Genomic DNA, 23,240 nt, shown 5'->3' on the forward strand with positions numbered 1-23,240 from the left:
TTGACCTATGTCCACTCCCCAAGGTCCTCTTCTTTGGGAATTCTACTAGTAAATGCTCCATCGACACTTACTAAGGTGAAGAAGCCCATCTTCATTCTCAGGTGGAGAATGACCTTCAGAATACTCTTCATCTTGAAAAGCATAAACCTTCCTACTTTCCACAACAATAGAGATATTCTTCTTTGGGAATTCTACTAGTAAATGCTCCATCGACACTTACTAAGGTGAAGAAGCCCATCTTTCATTCTCAGGTGGAGAATGACCTTCAGAATACTCTTCATCTTGAAAAGCATAAACCTTCCTACTTTCCACAACAATAGAGATATTGCTCCCTCTTTTTGCTCCTTATAATGGCAAAGATACTACTCTCCTAACCACCTCGACTGGTCACAAGTTTTCTCCCAAGGAATTCTTCACTAGAGATCCTCTCTAAGAACTCCAAAATCAAAATCCAAATGATCCAAGGTGTGAGCCGACAAGGGCAATCGTTTGATTCCCTGACACACCCCTTAACTCCCTCAAGGAATAATCCCTTAACCTCACCTTCTCTCTCACAAGTGGAATGGGTAATCTCAAAAGTAATGATATACCTCTCCCTCTTCAAAGATCTCTCTCATAGGAAAAAATATCTTTGGATATTCACTCTCATCTCACTCTTATATTATAAAAAAATTAAACTGGACAATTTAAAATTAAACCCTAAATTTTAATTATGTTCTTCTAATCATATATTATGAAGTGTGCATTGTATTGCCGATTAGTTAAACACTCAATTCAAATTTTAATTGGACTATATGATTATTAATCATACAGTACACTCAGCTAGATCGAATAAAGAATCATCCATGACAATCATAGGTCATACAGTATGATTAAATATGCTAAAATTAGTTTAATAAATTATATTTTATGGATTGAAAAATTATACAATATAATTTAATAAAGAATTTAAGTGTTTACTTTTCATCTTCACTTGCGAGTGTGTGCTCGACTGTCTTGTCAACATTCACTTAATTTTATAAAGGACTTAAGAAAAAATAAAATATAAACTTTAGATTTATATTTAACTAGACTCATTGCTATAATTTTTTTCTTGAGTTTGCTTCAACTCGACTCTGTATATGTTGTACTTGAAATATTAGTAGCACTAAAAAATAGGTAATATATAAAGTAAAGAGAAAAAAGTTATCTAACTAAGAATATTTGCAATTATCAAAACACCAAGTCGAGCTCACAAATTTTAACAATCTCCCCCTTTTTTATAATGACAAATATTATAACACTACAAAAGAATTTCCAAATACCAGCAGCATTATTGGCGATTAAACAGGCAGTTTGAACATTAGTAAAAGCGGAGGTTATATCAGCGAATTGACCTCTAAAAATTCTAGCGATCATTTTGCCACCGGTAATGCTACAGAAACTTTATATATACGATGTAACTACCGGTGGACTTACCACATATTTTAAATGACTAATTTATAGTGGCTTATGCCGACAAAAATTCTGCTGGTAGTCGCCCTAATACCCCAACCTGCCTGCTCCTTCATCAACATTTCAATGCCTCTGAGTCAATTCGTTTGGTCCAGAGAAATGTTCGTTGTAGATCTAGTCATTCTTCTACCATAGCTAACATTGGCCTTCATCTCCATCTCCTTATCCGCAAGTGATCTCCTCTCCTTCCTTGTTATTCCTTGCTCTCATTCATTTCCCTCCCTCTGCCTTAGCTGTAGGAGGTTTAATAATTTTTTCAGCTCAAATATCATAACTTTATAATATTCTTAACAAAAAGGATAACTTCAACTTTAAGCATGGAATCCAAATTTTTAAGCTAACTTATAATACTAATTTACCACTCTCATGTTGATTAGATAAGCCCTAAAACTCTTTTCTTTGCCTTAAATAAAACTAGCTATAGGATTCACCAATTTTATTTATCACCATTATCAATTTAGCAATAGGTTTTCCCAAACTTATTGTACTCATTTACCACTATTTTTCTAGCACATCTCAAAACTATAAAATGTTTAACACTTTGTTGAAATTATATTTGAACATAAAGATGTTCTTATATGAGAGCATACATTGTTCACCACTATCATGGCTGGTGACAATTGAACTCTATAAGATGAGTAAAGCTTTATATGATTATTTTATTTGGATGATTTAAACTTATTTTTCTTCTTAGAAGCCACTTGATGTAGTTGGTTTATTCAATTATATTTATCTTAAGCAAAATCAGGAAGAATAAAGGAATGAATTAATTTATTAGAAGAATGATTTGTAATTGACTTTGATTTGATGATTTTAATATCAATAATATAAGATAGAAAATGCTCTTTTGATGAGTAGATGAATTAATCTTAGAAGATTAGGAAGGAGGATGCAAGGTGAGCATTCATTTCTTCTTGCATATTGTTTTACTACTTTGTTAGAAAAGTGGCTTTTTCTTTTGAATTTTATAGAATTTGCACTTTTTTTAAAAGCAAGTGATGTCAACATTTGTTAAGTTTTTTTTTTTCTTTTTAATGTACTTGAATAACTAACTTTGTCTTTTGATAGATGTTATATTTATTTCAAAAAGTGAATCAATTAGGACCCCTTATGTTACATATAATTTGAACTTCTTATCTAAAGAAAAATATAAGCGTTATGAATATAGTATTTCATAGCTTATTGATTATGAATAAATCATCTACATGGGTATAGTTATATGTATGTTTTTTTTCTATTATGTCCTATAAGAGTAAAATAATCATTTTAATTTAAAAAAAAATTAATTTCTAATACTTTCTTACCAAGTAATTTTAGATCAACCTCTACCTTTTAATATAGGCCTAATTTAATACATCTACTCTCCTTGTTGGGCCTTCGGAAGATCAAAGTCTTATGTGACCAAGCCATCTAAGGCGACTATATCTAATCTTATTTTCCACTAGAGATACTTCAACCTTTTATGTATATACACATTTCACATTATATATCTAAGTGTAAAGCCACTCATCAACATGAGTGTCCTTGTCTCTGCAACACCTAAGTTAATTTTTTTGCTTATCTTTTAATGGCCAACATTTTGTGCCATAAAATATTGAAGGTTTCATAGACATCTAATAAATTTTCCCTTAAGTTTGAAGGTTATTTGTATATCTAATAAAAGGCCTGATGCATTCTTCCATTTCAGCCATTCTACTTGAGTTATACTAACAGTATACCTATTTATTTCATTATAATTTTAAATAATATAATTTTTAACGTATTATTTTAGGATTATTAATTTAATATTCAAACAACTATCCAATAAGAGAGTTATTGGATGTATAATAGATTATTACCATGATGAAAATGATTGGCATATGAATTTATGGAGGGAGCTGAGACTTTTATTCAATTTGCTTGTCAACTACCTCTGCTTAAGTCTAATGGAATATTTTGATATCCATGCTCAAAGCATAAAAATCAAGCTTTCCTTGAACCTGATGATATAAAGGATAATTTATATTGTAAAGGGTTTGTTTCAGGATACTAGTTTTGGATCTCACACGGCAAGTACAAGCCATATAGAGATACTCATGTTAGTCTGTCCACAGCTTCTAGTATAGTCGATGAAGATCAAATGAGTAGACCGTTTGAAAAACTTTTTTTTTATGTAGTAGATCCTAATTTAAGAACAAACATAGAAGAGCCACCAATCCCTAAAATCCAAAATTTTTTTGAATTACTACATGCTACTCAAAAACTAATTTAAAATGGTTGCACAGCGCATTCAAAATTATTGGTTGCTGTTATGATGCTTAGTATCAAATTTTAATATAATATTCCTCTTGAGTGCTACAATGACTTCATTGGTTTTCTAAAGAAAATAAATTCAACAGATAATTTAATACCCACAAATTTATATTGAATGAATAAATTAGTATCCAAGCTGGGTCTCTTTGCAAAGAAAATTGATTATTGCATAAAGAGTTGTATGTTGTACTACATAGATAATGTGATAGAAGTTTATTATCATACCTGCAATGCACCTCGATTCAAACCTAACTCAAGAAAATAATATTATTAAAAGAAAGATGTTATATATTTCCATTTATTTTCTTTATGAATTATTCCAAGACTTAAGTGGCTCTATGCATTAATGAGCTCAGTAGATCATATGAGATGGCATAAGAATAAATTAGTTCATAGTGGTATTCTTTCTCATCCATCAGATACTGAAGTGTGAAAATATTTTGATCGAACATAAGCTTCATTTGTTGTTAAGCCACATAACATAAGATGGGAATTATGTGCTGATAGTTTTACTCTATATAGTCAGGAAACCTTGACATATTCTTGTTGGTTAGTCATACTAACACCATACAATCTTCCACTAGTGATGTGAATGATTATCTCATACATATTCTTAACACTTATAAAACTTGGTCCACATAATTCAAAAGAAAAAAATTGATATTTTTTACAATCATTAATTGGTATTCTTAAGTTTTTATGGGAAAAAGGTGTTCTCACAAATGATATCTCAACTAATTAGAATTTTCTCCTTAGAACTGCATTGATTTGGACCATTAGTGATTTTTTAGCTTATGGTATGTTATTATGTTGGAACACAGCAGGAAAAATAGCTTATCCTTACTACATGAAGAATAATAAATCTTTCACACTAAAATATGGAGGAAAAATAACTTGGTTCGATTGTCATCATATGTTCCTATCTTAAGATTATCCTTTTTGGAGAATTAAGAATACATTCTCAGATTAAGTGGTTATGACATACTATAGAGACTTTCTAATATTTCATCAACTGTTAATTTTCCAATATTATCTAAGTGCAGATTTCTAGGATATGGTGTTCAACATAATTAGATTAAAAAAATATTTTATGAACATTACCATATTGGAGTGTAAATTTGATAATACATAATCTTGATGTTATGCATATTGAGAAGAACTTTTTTGATATTTTTTTTAATATAATCATGGATGTTAAAGGTAAGAGTAAGGATAATATAAAAGCTAGAATAGACATTATAGAGTACTACAGGAAAAAAAATCGAGAGTTAGTAACAACCAATGATAGTATAATAATGAAGCCCAATACACCTTACTCATCACGTTAGAATAAAAATAATCAATATGTTAGTTTAAGGTTTAAAAATACCAAACTTAAGCCAATGTGTAAATTTTAAATCTATGAGATTATTTAGAATAAAAAGTCATGATTGTCACATAAAATATGGAGGTGTTCCTTCCAATTATAATTTGTTTATTACCAGATTACATATCGAATCTATATTCATCTAAACTAAGAGAAGAGGCTTTATGGAGGACTAAGGAGAAAATACTAATCATCCTATGCAAGATAGAAAATATTTTTCTCCTAGATTCTTTAATTTTACGGAACATCTTCCAGTCTATCGACCTTATGAGGCTAAAGTTGGTAGACCTATGCAATATCGTTGGATGTACCCTTTTGAGGGGTAAAACGTGTATTTAATACATTGTCTTTAATAATTCTAATCAACTAGCAGATATTTAAATAAGTTAAACAAATATGTTAAGAATAAAGCATGACTAGAAAGATTGATACAACAACAACAACATCAAGCCTTTATCCCACTACGTGGGGTCGGCTACATGAATCCTTTTTCTCCATTGTGTCCTATTAAAAGTCAAATTCTCGTTTAAATCTAATAAAGAAAGGTCATTCCTAATATTTTCTAACCAATTCTTTTTAGGTCTACCCCTACCTTTCTTAACATAAGTCAAATCTAATACCTCTACTCTCCTAACCGGGTCACCGCAAGGCCGCCGTTTTATGTGACCAAACCATCTTAAGGCGACTTTCTCTAATCTTATATTCTACTGGAGCTACTCCAACCTTTTCACGTATATGCTCATTTCGTATCCTATCTCTAAAGGTAAAGCCACTCATCCACTTGAGCATCCTCATCTCTGCCACAACTTAAACTTAGTATTATGCTTCTCTTTTAAAGGCCAACATTCGGCACCATAAAGCATTGCAGGCCTCACTACCATCTTATAGAATTTTCCCTTAAGTTTGAGGGGTGCATTTCTATCACATAACAAGCCCGATGCATTCTCCACTTCAAACCATCCAACTTGAATTCTGCTGATAATATCCCATCTATTTCACCATCACTCTGAACAATAGATCCAAGATATCTAAAACGTGTACTCTTATTAATGACTTGATCGCCCAAAGTCACAATCCCTCACTAGGTCTATTACTACTAAAATTCACTCCATATATTCGTTTTAGATCTACTCAAGCGAAAACCTTTAGACTCTAAAGTTGACCTCCATAATTCAAGTTTACCTTCAACTCCCTCTCTAGTCTTATCAACAGAAGAAGATCATCAGCAAAAGCATACACCAAGGTACATCCTCTTGCAAATGTCTAGTGAGAACATCCATGACTAAAGCAAAAGATATGGGCTTAAGGCTGATCCTTTGATGTAACCCAACCGAAATAGGGAAATACTTGGTCAATCCCACCTTGTGTGTTTGAACACAAGTAATAGCTCTTGCATACTTATCTTTAATGATTTGAATATAAGCATTATTGACTCCTTTCTTTTCAAGAACTCTCCATAGCACTTCTCTTGGAACTTTATCATATGCTTTTTCTAAATCAATAAATATCATATGTAGATCATCCTTATTTTCTCTGTATTTCTCCATCAAACCTCTTAATAAATTTTATGGCTTCCATAGTCGACCTACCCGGCATAATCCAAATTGATTTTGAGAAACATTAGTATCACGCCGCAATCTATGCTCCATAACTCGCTCCCATAGTTTTAAAGTATGACACATTAACTTAATACCTCTATAATTCGCACAATCTTGTGCATCACCTTTATTCTTAAAAATAGGAATTAATACACTCATTCTCCACTCATCTGGCATCTTTTTAGTCTTCAAAATAGTATTAAAAAGTTTAGTAAGCCATGAAATTCCTTCATCTCCTAAGCATTTCCACACCTCTATTGGAATATCATCAGGTCCAACAGCTTTTCCACCCTTCATTTTCTTTAAAGCCTCTCTAACTTCAGTTTTACTAATACGCCGATAAAAATATAAATCTTTTTTTTCATCTAGGGTGCTAAGGTCACTATAGTCAATCTTATTTTCACAATCTTCATTAAAAAGTTTAGCAAAATATCTCATCCATCTTTGTTGAATATCATCTTTTAAGAAAAGTATTTTTTTATCTTCATCTTTAATACACTTCACTTGAACTAAATCCTTACTACTCCTATCTCTTTGTTTGGCTAACTTATACATATATCTTTCTCCCTCCTTAGTATTTAATCTATTATATAAATCACTAAAAGCTAATGTCTTTGCATCGCATATTGCTTTCTTAGCATCCTTACGAGCCACTTTATATATTTCCCAATTATCAAAATTTTTAAAATTAAACCAATTTTTATAACAAAGCTTCTTATTTTTAATTTTTTCTTGCACATTAGGATTCCACCACCAACTATTTTTACTATTGGGAGCTTTTCCCTTTGATACTCCAAGGACATCTTTTGCAATATTCTTAATATCACTAGCCACTTTTTCCCACATAATATTAGCATCCTCATGCACAGACAAAATCTTAAGATCTAAAATCTTATTTCCAAAAATATTTTTGTTAATATTCTTTAAAAGCCCCCATTTAATCCTAGAAAATTGTTTTACTTTATTTTTTATTTTATGCCCCTTTATCTTAAAGTCCAAAACTAATAATCGATGTTGGGTACATAAATTATCACTCGGAATAACTTTACAATCTTGATATGTGAAGTATATTTGGCTCAAGAAACTATCCACTTTTACTCTTACTACTTTGAGCCCCATGTGAGAAGTACAAGAATAAATATTGGTCATAATATGGATTTTGATATTGAAGAATAATCTCAATCTGCATTATTAATTTTTAGAAGTCATGAAAAGGCCAGTGATAAATGTGTTATAAGATTTCTCAATGATTTAGAAAGTTAAATAGTATTTTTATATATGTTACTAAACTATTAGGAATTCCAATCTATCTTAGAGTAATTTTTTCCATAATGTGTATAAGAAATCATATTAAATTTTAATTTTTAAGTGTGAATTGTATGATTTGTCACTAGGTATTTCATAAGTAATTTGCCTCTATAGGTACTACCATTATTGAGCAACTTGCCACAAATGAATTATCAACATCGTTAAATTCTAATGTGAGTAAAATCTATATTATTTTATTGATTTACATCTTATTAAATACTAGAATCCCTAAAATTTTCAATTTTTTGTACATAACCCCTATAATAAAGTTTCAATAAAGGGTTGCAAGCACTTGCATGGGACCCAATACAAAAAGAAAACAGCTAATCAATATATATAATTAATGGATTTAGATTTCATTCCACATCTAGAGTGAAGAAAGAAAAACTAAAAATGATGAAGTTTATGTTAGAGGGAACACACACAAAGAAGATGCATATGGTTATTCTGGATATGAGGTTCTTGAGCTGTAATACCAAGGAGAAGATGAGAATCTTATATATTTGTTTAAATGTCAATGGTACTATCTTGTATCAAATAGAGACACAAGGGTTCATCCTGCGTATGATTTAGTAGAGGTAAAAAATATTATAAGATATGGAAAGTTTAATCCATTTATGCTAACAAGTCAAGCTATTTAAGTTTTTTTTGGTAAATATCTGAGTGGTCATAAAGATATGCAAGATTGCTAGCTATTATAAAATCAAAGAATGAGAGATTATTGATCAATAAAACATCATAACTACTATTCATCAAGAGGATGAGATGTAAGATTATAGGGCTATTGAAATTGATGTTCTTAATAGTTTGTTGCATAATGCTGAAATGTGGTTAGAGAATGTGAATAGTTTGACAAGCTCTTCAAGTGAGAACGAGAAAGAAAATGAAGATACCTTAGAGAGCACTCAAAGCATTTCTGATTCAGAATAATTCTTGTAGCTTAAGTGACTAAATTTATTATAATATACTTAATGTTGTATCATGAATGTTTAGCAAGGACAAGTTCGTATAATGATAGAAAGATCCACTTGAGTATATAAATTTTTTTAATGTTCATAATAAGAAATGCAACTTTAATTCTTTTTAATCATGAATGACTTTACTCATGCCATCTTGTTTGAAAGTACATGTCTGAAAAATGTCTCTTAAAGTAAATGTCTATTAAAGTAAAATGTCTCTTAAACCATTTATATATTCTGTAAATAAAATTTTTGAATGAAACTATATTTTTGGAAGTAATGAAAATTTTACTTTTTTAATGTAATTGTATTTTTTTATTTCTAACTATGCAAATCTTCTTATATGCTACAACTTCATTTTTAAGTATTATTGTAATTTCATGAAATATAAACTTATTGCTTCTTTTACTACAAATGGCTTTAGGTGACGAGCCTACTTCTAGATTCATTACATCAATATTTTGTCGTAGGAAAAAGTTGAGTACTGGATCTATTGGGTCTAGACAAGGTGATGAAGGTTAAGGATAAGGAGTTCCACCAATTAGAGGAGTGTCATAACCTCCACCTAGGAGTTAGCATTAGTCCCCCACTAACTAGGGTTAGGGATAAATAGATCCAGCTGTGGTTGGGGGACCACCCCATACTAGATACTTTTTTCCTCATACATCTACTAGTTCTTAATTTTCCTCTCTAGATTAAACATACATGGCTCTATTTTCTCCATATTATCCACCACCAATATCATAAACACCTCCATCAACCTACCCCTTTCTTCCTTACCATCACTGTTATTATTAACTACATCCTGTACAGCCACAATAGGGTGGACTATCAATATAAGTAGGCATTGGGGCTGGTGAGCCTATACTAGTAGAGGATAAGCATATATATAGAGCCTGAGGGAGATACGTAAGTTTAATTTAATTGGTAAAGTTGTTATAATTTAATCTATTATGTAATTGACAAAAACTTTTACCTATAACTTTAATCCCTCAGGGTAGCCTACCCATAAGAATCATGATATCATATAGAGAAAATATGATGCGCTTTAGTAATCATGGAAGAAAATCCCAAAGAAAGTTAGGGATATATGATTCAGAATATTTTAGGTATATTTATTTGGCATTATTTTAAATTTTTTATTTCACTTGTGTTAATATTATTTAATAAACCTAAGTTTTATAGAAAGATTTTAGGTGGTTTCCTGAGCATGGTTGGAGGGTTAAAAAATTTTTTGATAAGTGAGGCTCTACTTATCTTTGGGACTTATTCATGGATATTAGAAAGTCTAGGAAGCATCCTTTATTGATTAGTGAGGGAGTTTGGACTGATTTGAGTAGAGATTAGGTAAGCCCTGAGTTCACTAAATTGAGAGAGAAAAATAAGCAAAATATAGCATCTAACTATGGGGGTTTATGAAACTCTCTTTATACTAGTGATTCAATGTCTCATACTATGTATAGACGAGAATAGTAAAATATTATTTCACTTAGTTTCAAAAATATATGCACATTATTTTAAATGTTTTCTATTTGTAGAAAGAGTATCTTGGTTGGGAGCAGACACTATTAGAGCTACATATGAGGACTGACCAATATCAAGCTGATCATCAGTGAATTGATGAGAATGTGAGAAAAGCTTATGTAAGTAATATTTTTTTTCTAATGATTAAAAATAAATAAAAGTTTATTTTATAAATTTATTCTCATATAATGGTTTTATATGAATTTGGGAGGGTTAGCCATCTACTGGTGAGGGATCATCTTTAGGGTAGTATCCTGAATACCACACAAGGTTAAAAGCTAATGGAGGAAGGCAGAAGGGGAGGTTCTATGGCTTAGGTTCACATGGATATGCTTAAGAGGGTAGTTCATCTAATTCAACATTTTATGAAACTAGTGGAGCTGACGAAACCGTCAGCCAAAGGGTTACTGCCCTGACCAGAGAAATAAAAGAGATGAGAAATATTCAAGCTGAGATACAGGTAGAGTTGTGATCATATTGAGCTAAAAATTAGAAGAAAAAGTAACATGAGCCTATAAATGAATCACAAGGCAGCGAGGATATGGACAATAATTATATTTAATTAATTTTCAAAATTATTATTGGAGTTTGAAGAACTAGCTTTTGTTTGAGAACATATACATGTGCAACAAGTTATTTATGTTTTAAAAACTATTTAATAAGATGAATTTTATGTTTTCCTATGTTTAAAATTTTGTGTATTTTATATTTTATGTTTTGAACTACTTAGGCATCTGCTGATTGTGGATATTATATTAGTGTATTTCATTTTATTTATATTACTCATATGCTACATGTATATATGGAAATGTGGTCGGATAGAGGGTAGGCTCTCAATTTTTTCAAATGTTATAGGTTTTCAGTTAAGCTCCTAAAAACATCGATAAGAGACCAATTTTTATAGCCATCGAATTTTATGATGAATTACTGGTAATTACTGGCAGGAGTCTATAGGTCTGATTTCCCAAAATGCAATGGTTGACAGTTGGTAATACCATCGATAATTTCTATTGGGTTCTTCATGTCAGACACGCCAAAAAATTCAAGCAGTCTATATGCCAATAATTTTTGGAGGTTATAGCCACCAAAATACCGCCGAAAATTGCCACGATGGAAAAGGATGTTGATCTTAGAATCCTATGCAGTTTATTCTTATAGAGTCTTAACCCTAAGAAAACCACCAAAAATTTTAATAACTACCAAAAATTGCTAGTTCTATCGAAAAATCCATCAGTATTGGCCAATTTTCCTGTAATGTTGGTTAGATTTTAGATTTTCAAATTAATGCTTAATTCCCTGCATAGATCTCCCCCTCACTCCGTGCCCTTCTTTTATTTTTTATGAGAAAATATTTTTAATTAATTTTCAATTTTAAAATTATTTTATATTATTTATTTTATTTATATTATATTTTTTATTTGTAAATATCACAGCAAAAAAAAAATACAAAATGAAAAATAAGAACACTAATTTTGTATTAAAAACATTAAAATAAGTGCAAACAACATCAAGTAGTACTAATAAAGATCATTAAAAAATCTATACATTTGCTGCTACAACCAATTTGAACCATTCTTACTTTTGACATCACAAAAATGAAGAATAAACTAAAAGGAAAATACACCAAAAAATAGGAAATTATAAAATACTAAAAAATACAAACAGCACTTAATAGAGGATTGTTGACCGTGATTTTGTAAAACCCTTGGATCAAAGGGTTGACTTGGTCAAATTGACCAAGCCAGGACCCAAGATCCCTCTCATCTAATTTAGTAGGTCAAACTGAGTTTGTTGAGCCCAAACCTAGGCCCTAGGTCAACCTAATTGACCAGATCAACATGGGTTGACCCAAATTAACCCAAACTACTTTTAATTGATCTCAAACCAATTTTATGGCTCCTCAAGTTCTTTTCTCACCTCCCCTAGACCTAGTGGGTTAGACCCAACCCATTGAGCCCAGACCTATGCCCTGGGTCAACCTGGTTGACCTAATTAGCCTAGATGGATCCAAATAGAATTCAATTTAATTACAAACTTTCTTGGGCCCAATCCTTGATCCCATTAGGTCAAATTGACCATGTTGACTGGGTTAACCTTTGACTTGGTTAACCCAAGTCTTACATGGTCAAATTTGACATATTTAAGTGAAATTGAGGCCTTTAATTGAATTAAATCCTTCCTATTGAGCTCTCCACTCAAATACTGTCCAAATCAATTTAATTTCCCTTCTAAAGCTTCCTAGATTGAATCTTGGCCACTCATCTATGACATAGACCTATAAATAGATGAATTAGGGTTGATGTCAAGTATCTTCACATTATTTCCCTTCCTAAGAGCTCTCAAGCCGAGAGATCTCATTTGTGAGATCGCCTAATCTTCTTTCACCCTTTTCAACTCAAATTCATCGCAAAATCCTAGCCGAAGGCGAGCTTTCTTGTGAACCAAGGCTTGAAAAGTTCTAACGAAGATTCCCGTCAATCTAGAGCTTTTCATAATGCAGTTTCTTCTATAAATAGAAGCGTGGATAGTCTACAAGTGCAACAAGCCCAAGATCTCCCGAATCCACCATGTGGATTAGGTAAAATATTGAATCCTAGACTAGAACACTTAGAACAATTTAGTTTTTTAAATAGTGCATTTCAGAAAGTAAAAACTCTTCCCCATGAATGCTCTTCATGCATAAAGCTTAGGTTTCAAATTTCATTAGATTTGGTGCACCCGATCGAGAGAATGAGTCCAAATATTATTTTAGGTCTTTGGTTGGGCTTTCCGTTCGCTGGGGCGTAATCTTGACCGTTTATCTCGCGATCAATGGTCTAGATCCTATCATTCTATGGTATGGAATGACCGAGGATCTCGATCCCACGGATCTATTCTCGGTCTAGCTCAATCAGGGCCATGGATCTAACACCACACGGAATCAATGGCGGGGATCGTTGCTGACTATTTTAAGTAAAATGTGTAGATCCCGCCGCCGCCACCGTAATCATTGAATAATGATTGGCGGCGATGCTAATCGTTGTGCATGATTGGCACAATCATCGAATAAGGATTGGCGGTGATGCCAATCATTGCGCATGATTGGCACCGTCGCCGTGGTTCCGTAGAGCCAATCAATGGATGCCACGTATGCATGCCGCCGATTTTAATTAAATTAAATAATATAATTACTTTTAAAACTATTTTAAATTTATATTTTTTTAAGTAATTAGTATAAATTATTTATTAATTCAAATAATGGGTATAATATGTTGAATCGATCGTATTTTCATCCTCTTTAATTAAAAATTAATTTTAATTAAAGATATTAATCCCATTTTAAATTATATTAATTATAATATACTTATCTAATTTTTTAATTAATGAATAATTATAGATAATAAATATATATTTTTTATCAATTTAAAATTCTATTGTAAAATTATTATTATTATTATTATCTCATTAATATTTCAATCCATCATCTCATTAATTTATTATTATTCAAGTATTCTTAAAGTTATAAAAAAAAACTGAAGTGGACTTCTTAACCCTCAAGATTGATGCCCACTTCACATTTTGGAAGATGAGATTCAAGAAATATTATTCACTTTCATTCATTTTCAACCAAATACTTGAACTCGCCTCTAAAAGTAAGATTCAATCACTTTCTGACACTTGCACTGAAATAAACTAGTCCTAAATGGTCCTCATGCATCAGTCCAAGCATTGCTTAGTAAACAGAATCCTAAACAAAATATAAACTTGAGAAAATATCTTTACCCGAATAAGAATTATATTTCCAAATCAGATTCATGACAGCATCGCAAAAAATATATATATTTGAAGCAAGATAATAGGAGAAAGCAAGTACTATAATCATCAAGAAATTGCATCTATAGTCTTTTACCCCATTAAAAGCAAGACCTAAGACAAAGATAATTTTATTTCATTATTACAAATATTAGATTATTTTTTATTACACTATTTTTTAAAAATTAATTAATTTATTTAATATATGTATTTTGAATTATTTTAAAATTACATATATTTTAAATCGCCTAATTTTTGGAGATACACTATTTAAAATTTTAAACATGGGCTATGTACATGGAAAGCATTCCTGGGGGAGGTTGATTAGTGGGTGGTTGAGTTTCAATCATCCACTAATCGCTTCGATAAGCATGCTTATTCTTCCTTTTGTTGTGTTTTACATTTGTAGGATGCACGAGCACTTAGCCCAGGCCTTCCTAGATTTTAGGATTGGTGTGTTTACTATTTTTATTCACCTCCTTGCATGTTACCTCAAGGGTTAGTCCAAAACTTATTTTAAAACCTATTTAATGTAGTGACACCCTAAGGACAATAATTAAGGACCCGTTAAGCAACTTTAGAAAAATTCTAGGAGCTAAGATAGATCATTGAATGGAATGAAACTTTCAACATTTAAACTTAGTTACATCTTAAACCCCCGAGAATTTTCTAAAAATTTTTAGGAGCCTTTAGACCCCTTAATTAACACACCCTAATTTACCCGATAATTAGGTCCCAATAACTTCAGGAAATCCTAATAAATTCATTTTAACTCTTAAAATTCTCTATAATAGCTCAAACTCCTTAGAATCTAGTCCTTAACCATAGATAATTAGTTCCTCTTAATTAGACATTAATCTGACCCTTAATTTAACTTTAATCAAAATTATCTTTTTGCCCTTATTAATTTATTAAAAATTATTAAAAAATTTAAAAATTTTCCCAAACACTTGGGAACACTTCTTTAGATTATTCCTAACCTTTGGGGGTGATTCCATTTAATTTCGATATGATTTAGATTAAAACCATAAAATCACCCTTTATTAACCAATTTTAATAATTCATTAATTGCCCAAAACTTCTAAAATTCCTATCTTTGCCTAAAAAACTCCAAATCAAGTAAACATAATGCCTAACTACTCCTTATAAGGCCTAATATTTAACTAAAATGTTAGAATTCCTAAATTTAGCCTAATTTTTATAGTTACCTTTTGGACCCCATTAGCCTAGTACTTAGAAGTACCCCAGACTTTTCATAATTGGCTAATATAATTTGAACTTCAAATATCACTATCCTAAGCTTTAAAATGGATCAAAAAATTAAAATAAACTAAAATGGATCCTAATTCATTAATATTTAAACTTTAATTAAAGTTTTTCTTTTTGGCCTTCAATAAACTTGAACTCTATACAACTTGAACTAATCTCCCCGCATAGGACCTGCCCAAAGCCACACAAGCCTACTACACACACATAGGTTTATTAGGGAACCAATTATAGCTCTAGGATTAGGGCCAGTGATTTTCTTTTTATGCTTTTTGTATTATGATACTTTATATGTGGCACGTATGTTATTTTCTTTGATTGAATTATTGTGATTATTATTTATTTTATTCTTTCAATACTTTAATTATGTTATAATGTATGCATTAGACTGTCCATGGGCTAGGGCCATTTTTATATTAATCCAGTCTTATGCAGGTGTCCATGCTCATGCAGTGCTAAAATAAAAGGGGTAGTAATGATTTAAACCTTTAGAACTAACTCTATTTTCTGCAGATGCTCCAGAGATTGCTTAGCCTCCTTTAAATTAAAAGAGTGTGGCTAAGTGTGTTTAATTTTTCTACAAATATAACTGCTTGTGATGTGATACATTAAACTACTGTGAAAGTCTTCAAAAGTCTGACATTTCAAACACTAGGTATCCGAAGAGAAAAAGAAAGCCCCCCACTCGGGAAATTTCTTAGTTATTTGGTATCCTTTTGGAGGATGAACCATACAGAACTAGCCTGAAGGAGAAAATCCAAAGGGAGTTGATCCCAAGAAGGACGATCCATCTAAAGACAGATACTTGAAGACAAAATGCTCAGCTTTTAAGACTTACATCATTTAGTAGGATTAGAATCTAGGATGTTGTCGGTGGAGCCTGCCCACCACTACTTTTCTATAAATCATGGGTTGTACTTATACGACACTTGCCATGGACTTTACTTTACTGTGGTTTTTTTCTAGATTTATACTTATGTGTTTATTTTCTGTGCGCTGTAAAAATTGTCTACTTTCTTAGGTTTCTTTCTTGCACGTGTATGACCTAATTTTTGCTAGGCTCTCTAGGATAAAAAAATATTTTCTATTCGTAATTAAATTTTAAAGTTTTAAAAATTAAATAAAATAGAAACCTAATGATTTAGGAAACTACTGGAATTATTCGGGGTCGCATGTATATTATTATATTTCTTCTCCCTCCTTGCTATGAGACTTTTCCCCGCTTATGGGTAGAGACCGGATAATATGGCATATAAGGATGAGGTGCTGGACCTGGGAAAGTCTAGTCTCCTTCTAAAAAAACTATTTTTATATATGCCTGTTTTTAAAATCTAAAGCATACATGATTCATACTTTCAACTAGCATGCATTACATTAGAAACTAATTAAACTAAAATTTTAATTACATTAACTATAGAGGCATTCATCCTACATAAGTTTGGGGCCAATTAGAAAACTCTCTAGACATTGGCCCTACTTTTAAAATACTCAAACTACCTACCCATCTTTTATAAAGACCGGATAGCATGAATTTGAAGCGCTTAGGTGGTTAGCTAGCATCCCTCTTCAGGCAATGTATAAGCTCAGGTGCATTAGTTAGGACACTGGTGTTAATATTGGGTATAACACTAAATCCAACTTAGATCTAGGATTTAAGGCTACTACATTAGTTATTTTGTAATATGCCTAAATAGTGGGTAAGTTCCATCTCTTCAAGGACTATAAATCCTACTTATCTACATTACATAGATGGTGCAACTTCCATCTTTTCTCTCTACATGATCTAAGTGTATGATTTCCTTTTCCTCCTCGAATGCCTTAGTCCCTTCGGATGTCGGTGTGAGCCGTGCATGTTAATTAAGCCCCTTGAGCCTGTCTTTCCTTTTGAGTAGGAACTTCCTAGTCTCCCTTTTATGTGCCAATCCCCCTTGTCTGTGAAGAATAATATTGGATCCTTAATCGAGAGTCTTTTCGAGCCCTAGGCTTGAGATGTAATTAACCATGAGGGCTTGCGCCCGTGGGAAATGAAATTCCACCATCAAATAAACCCCATTCGAGTTGATGTATCGGGTGGGGGAAACACGTTGTTATGATCAGGTTGTATATACTATTACCCATTAAGTTGCATTGGTGAGAGCTACTATCCTCAATGTTTACTCGTATGTGTGATCTAATCTGGCCTTCTATTGGCCCATTTGTAAGGACCGCGGAGGCCTATGATCATTTCTAACCCTTGGGGTGGAGCGGTCATATACCCTCAGTATTGTATAGCCAGCGGTGTCTTTTCGGAGGTCCACAAGGATTCCTGATCAAGTTGTGGTGGTTATGGCTCGAATTAGTGGTGAAGTGAAGTGAAATGATCCTAAAATTATACATGATCTACCTCATATTGTTGCTACAACTCTTATCACCATTATGTGGACTACCTAATATTGGTGACAACCTTTAACTTTAAGTAGGCAAAATGCTTAGTTTAGGCATCCTATAGATGATAATAAGTAAGAGGTGATCGAGGCTCTATGGCACCACCTACTTATGGTTCTTCTTAGACTCAAATACAGCTACCCCCAATGTTTCACTATGTCTATTGCTATAAATTATATAGGAGTTATAGGTGAAGAGTGAGCTGGTGGTCATATGGTGCAGGATAGTTCAAGGCATATTTGGAGTCTAGGACATAGGATATGATGTGTCATTGGTCTAAGTTTCATTTTTGGTGGGCTTTATGTTACTAATAGATGTTACATTCTCTATATACTTAATAATCGTATTTACAATATTAAATTACATGTCTGTTATACAAAAATAGGTAATTATAGAGATTAAATGAGTGATATTCATTAGTTCAACTACCTTAGGGACAATTTTATTGAATGATGTGCTGGATAACATATACATTTAATACCATAGTGCTTATTAGTGATTAGTATTGATTTAGTGGTACAATTGTAGTCCAAGGCTTGTGTAATGTCATGGGATAGTTATCTAGTGTTGTAAAAGTGTATATATTTATATATATATTATTAACATTAATGGTGACATAATACTCATATTTCCCTAGCTCTATACCCTAGCTGCCACTTACATGGTGTTAGCCACTTTGCATCTAGATGTCGATCTCATTCTCAAATAAGCCTCTTAATCTTCTCACTCTTCTTATAATTGTCCCTATTATAAGATTTGTTATTTGTTTGTTTATTTTAACACCGCAGCCATTTTTGGTTAAATGGTGATCAATCGACTTATAGATCCCTAATTTTTAGATGGAAAATTAAAATCTTGCATGTTTTTAGATGCCATTTCTAGGGAATCTACCTCTTTAGTTTTTCCCAATCTAAAATTAACTACCCATCATGACTAACCTTCTTTATGGATTTTGGAGGAAGCAATTATTGCACTAGCAGCACCTTTCAAGTTTTCATTAGTTAAAAAATTTCCTACTCCAAGACCTCCCCTTGATAGCAACCATAAATTATTCTTTAACCATAAACTCAGTAGTGATTTTTCTATGACTCTCTTGAATCCAAAGCATGTGTTGATTAAGATGGTAAATAACTTAGATTGTAGTAGTGTTTTTTTCTCACTAGTTGCATTTTGTTAATAACTATTTTATGAAACTTGTCAAGTGGTCACCATACTTTGATGTTGATGTAGAATCCCCCATTTACCTTATTTGGATCTCTTTCCCTATCCTCTTACCCATATCTACTCTCCTTATATCCTTCATGGATTGGGTGCTCTGTTTGATCACCCCTTAAAAACTGAAAATACTACTTCTGTTAGTTCTCGACCCTCTGTGGCTCCCATCCTGGTTGAGTTGGACATTACCAAACGATATCCCAAAAATATTTTGCTGGGGCCTGAAAATTCTATGTATGTTCAATTTATTGAAATGGAATAATTTCCTTCATATTATGTTCATTATAAATTACACAACCATTTGAAGTTGGATTATCATATTTTGCATCCTTATTTACCTAATGTTCTTAAAATCACCAATGATCTTCCTGTTAATGCTACCAATAATGTTAGCCCTACCAATAATGCTGATGTTGGTGTTCAGGATAGGATTAGCACTACCAATAATGTTAGTCTTTTTTAATTTTTTTTATATGTACTATAAATTCAAATGTTATGAAAGTTATTTGAAGTGGAATGTTTAACATCTAATCTTGAAACCAAAGAGGAAGGAAACATCCCTTAGGGGAGAGTTCTTTTTATTTGGGGATTCAAATTATGATGACTTAATTCCAAGGAGAAAAGAAACACCTTTTCGTTGGGAGTTCTTTTCACTTGGATATCCAAACTCGATGGACCAGCTTATAGAAAGAACTTGAAGAAATGAAGATAAAAAAACATTACAATTAAAAGATACTTACGCTATCTATAGGATTAGAATCCAGGTTTTCATCAGTAGTGCCCGACCATTTTAAATTTTTCAATAACCTGGGTTATAAATTAAGTGCCACTTCCCATATAGACATTACATTTATTTGATATGATATGATTGATGATATGTTTACATTACTTACGCTTTAGAAATTGCATGTTTTTTTAGATTTCTTTCTTGCATGTGTGATTTATTTTAGCCTACAAATATGATTAGGCTATTAAGGGCAACGCTAAAATTTTTCTACTTATAATTAAATAAAATTTTAGCTCATATAAAATGATAAGTGATATCTAAGAAGTAAGCCCGGGAACACCTGGGAGTTCTCATGCATTCATATCCCTTCTCTTTTTATTAGGAACCTCCTAGCCTGCGGGTAGTAGTAGACTAATTAACCTGTTAGGGTGTTGCTTTATCTAGGGGATATTATGCATCTCTACGAAGAAACCTATTTTTTAAGCCTAAATTTTTAAAGTTTAGCATTATGATTTTTGAATACAAGAGTTAATTAACATGTATTTCATTTAAAACTAATTTAAAATTTAAAAAAGTTTAATTGCATAGAGCATAGTCACCCTACATAAATAAAGGGGCCAATTAGGACCTTCTATAAATGCCACCCATATTTCTCTAAAACTTAAATAATAACCTACCCATCTTTTATAAAGACGGAACCCATGGTTTTAAACTACTTAGGTTGTTTAGCTGACACTCTAATCCAAGACGAGATAGGTATAAATTTGCATTTCATTAGTTTGGTTTGAGTCACTATCGTGTAGTGCCTAACTTAGATTTAGGATTTAGGGCGGATCATAAATCATATGTTCTTAATATATAAAAAAAATTAATCCTAACATTATAATAAAATGTCAACATAAATTTAAATTTTCTCTCATCCAAAATTTAAATCCCAATATATGATATATTGAAGCATTTATGAATTATTTTAGAATCCTAAAATGCCTCCTACTTTTCATCCTTTGGCCTCCAAAATAAGTGCTCAAAATTGATATAATCCCATTTGAATCTTTAATATCTCATCTATCATATCACTCCTTAAGAATTTAAGTGAAATGTCTATCATTATTTTAATCGAGCGTATTTGAAGGAAACTCAAGACTCCTATGGTGTAGTTAACTATGAAGGATTGCCTTGATAAGAGACTTAAGACCCTCAAAATAATCAAACCCCATTCTAGTTAGCTCTTAAATATAATGGATGAAAAATTATTCTCTTTGGAAAAATTGAAGTCAAAGACGAACATTATCGCCATATTCAAACCATGGAAACAAGTGATATTTTCCTTCCCTTTAGACATATATCATTTATCAAAATTTCTTTGACCCTGAAATTACTCGCAATATATCTAGATTATCATAGCTAAATATTTGATTGAACATCATTTTGACCCTCCAAAATTTTATGTAGTTCTTTCTTGAATTTAATTATTGTAGTTATAATGAAATCTATCTGAACCCATTAGGGAATGATATTCTCACCACCTAAGGTGATATATCATTCATAATGATGAGTTCAACTACAAAAAAAAAAAAGAAATTTAAAAAGATTATATTCAATTTATAAAAAAAAAAAAAAAAAAAAATTTAAAAAGATTATATTCAAATTTTTTCAAAAATAAAAAATAAAATTACAATTGTTTTAGACTTTTTAATAAAGTTAGAAAAACAATGATTAGTTGAGATTCTGAGATTTAAAAAAAATTTAAAAAATGAGCTTTATGTGTTTGGGGAAAGCTAAGAAGATAAGAAATTATACTGTGGTGGTATTAAATAACTATAATACCTGATATAAAAAATATTTTTTTTCGAGCATCTTAGAGTATGTAATAAAGGATATTTTGTATTTCTCGTAAGCCGTCTAGTGTGCTGGAAGCCTAACCTACCTCACTTGTTAACCTGCCTCACTTGGCTATAAGCTTGTAATGCAAAATTGCAAATGGATTTGTTGCAAAATCATCAATTGAATTTATTCAATTATTCGTGTACTGGTGTCAGACTGTAAAGAGACATAACTCAAATAAAAAAAAATGTTATTTTTGTGTACATCTCCTTTTCCTGTTCAAACATTAATTTTTCTATTTTGCTAATTGTTATTGCTAATTTAATGATTTTGAAATAAAAAAAAAATATTCTATGTTAAGAAAATTTTGAAGTAGCACTAATATTTTTTAAAATAGTAAATATTCTTAACTTTGGATTTTTTACACTTCAATTAAAAAAAATAAAACAAATTATGTTGTCGAGTCATTTCGAGTTGATCCAATACCCAACCAAGTCATGTTTGGGTTAAGAAAGCAAACCTGAAAAACTAATTGTGTTAGGTTCTAGTCAGATCAAAATAAGGCAGGTTGAAGTCAAGTTCAACCAGAACCTGACCTGCCAAACCATTTTGAAGCCCTTATCTTTTATATAAACAATGTTTATGTTTTGTTAAAACTAACTCATGAGAAATACTCTATTTGAAATTTTCAACACATTAGTTGCAACAATTGCAAAACTATAATATATATAGCATTTAATCACTTTTTGTCATATGAAAAAAAAAAATTGATTACTACATTGACTTAATTGTATCATGTAGAATAAGAATTCTGATAAACCATAAAATTAAAGTATTTTATAAAAATAATTCTGGCTCTATATCAATTGTTGATTTTTTACATCTACTTTATAAAAGCAGAATTAAAAACTAGGATATAGAAAATTAAATTGAGACTTTCTAAATATTAAATTTCTTAAAAAATAACTATTTGCGAAATAAAAAAAAAATACAAAATTATAAATTAAGGCTGTAAGTCTTCTTCTTCTAATCACCACACCAAATATATTTTAGTGAGTGTGCATCTTCTGTAAATTAATCACGGGGCTTGGCCCAATTTGAATGAATCCACTAGTGTTTGCATTCAATTACAAATGAGGCCATTCCTTGGGGGGAAGGCCTTGGCTTTATATAACAAATATACATCATATAGAATACATTACAGCAACAACAACAACATCAAGCCTTTATCCCACTACGTGGGGTCGGCTACATGAATCCTTTTTCTCCATTATGTTCTATTAAAAGTCAAATTCTCGTTTAAATCTAATAAAGACAGGTTATTCCTAATATTTTCTAACCAAGTCTTTTTAGGTCTACCCCTACCTTTCTTAACACAAGCCAAATCTAATACCTCTACTCTCCTAACCGGGTCATCGGAAGGCCGCCTTTTTATGTGACCAAACCACCTA

The sequence above is a fragment of the Dendrobium catenatum genome, unplaced genomic scaffold, assembly GCF_001605985.2.
Source record: "Dendrobium catenatum unplaced genomic scaffold, ASM160598v2 fragScaff_scaffold_1220, whole genome shotgun sequence".
NCBI classification, from domain to species: Eukaryota; Viridiplantae; Streptophyta; class Magnoliopsida; order Asparagales; family Orchidaceae; genus Dendrobium; species Dendrobium catenatum.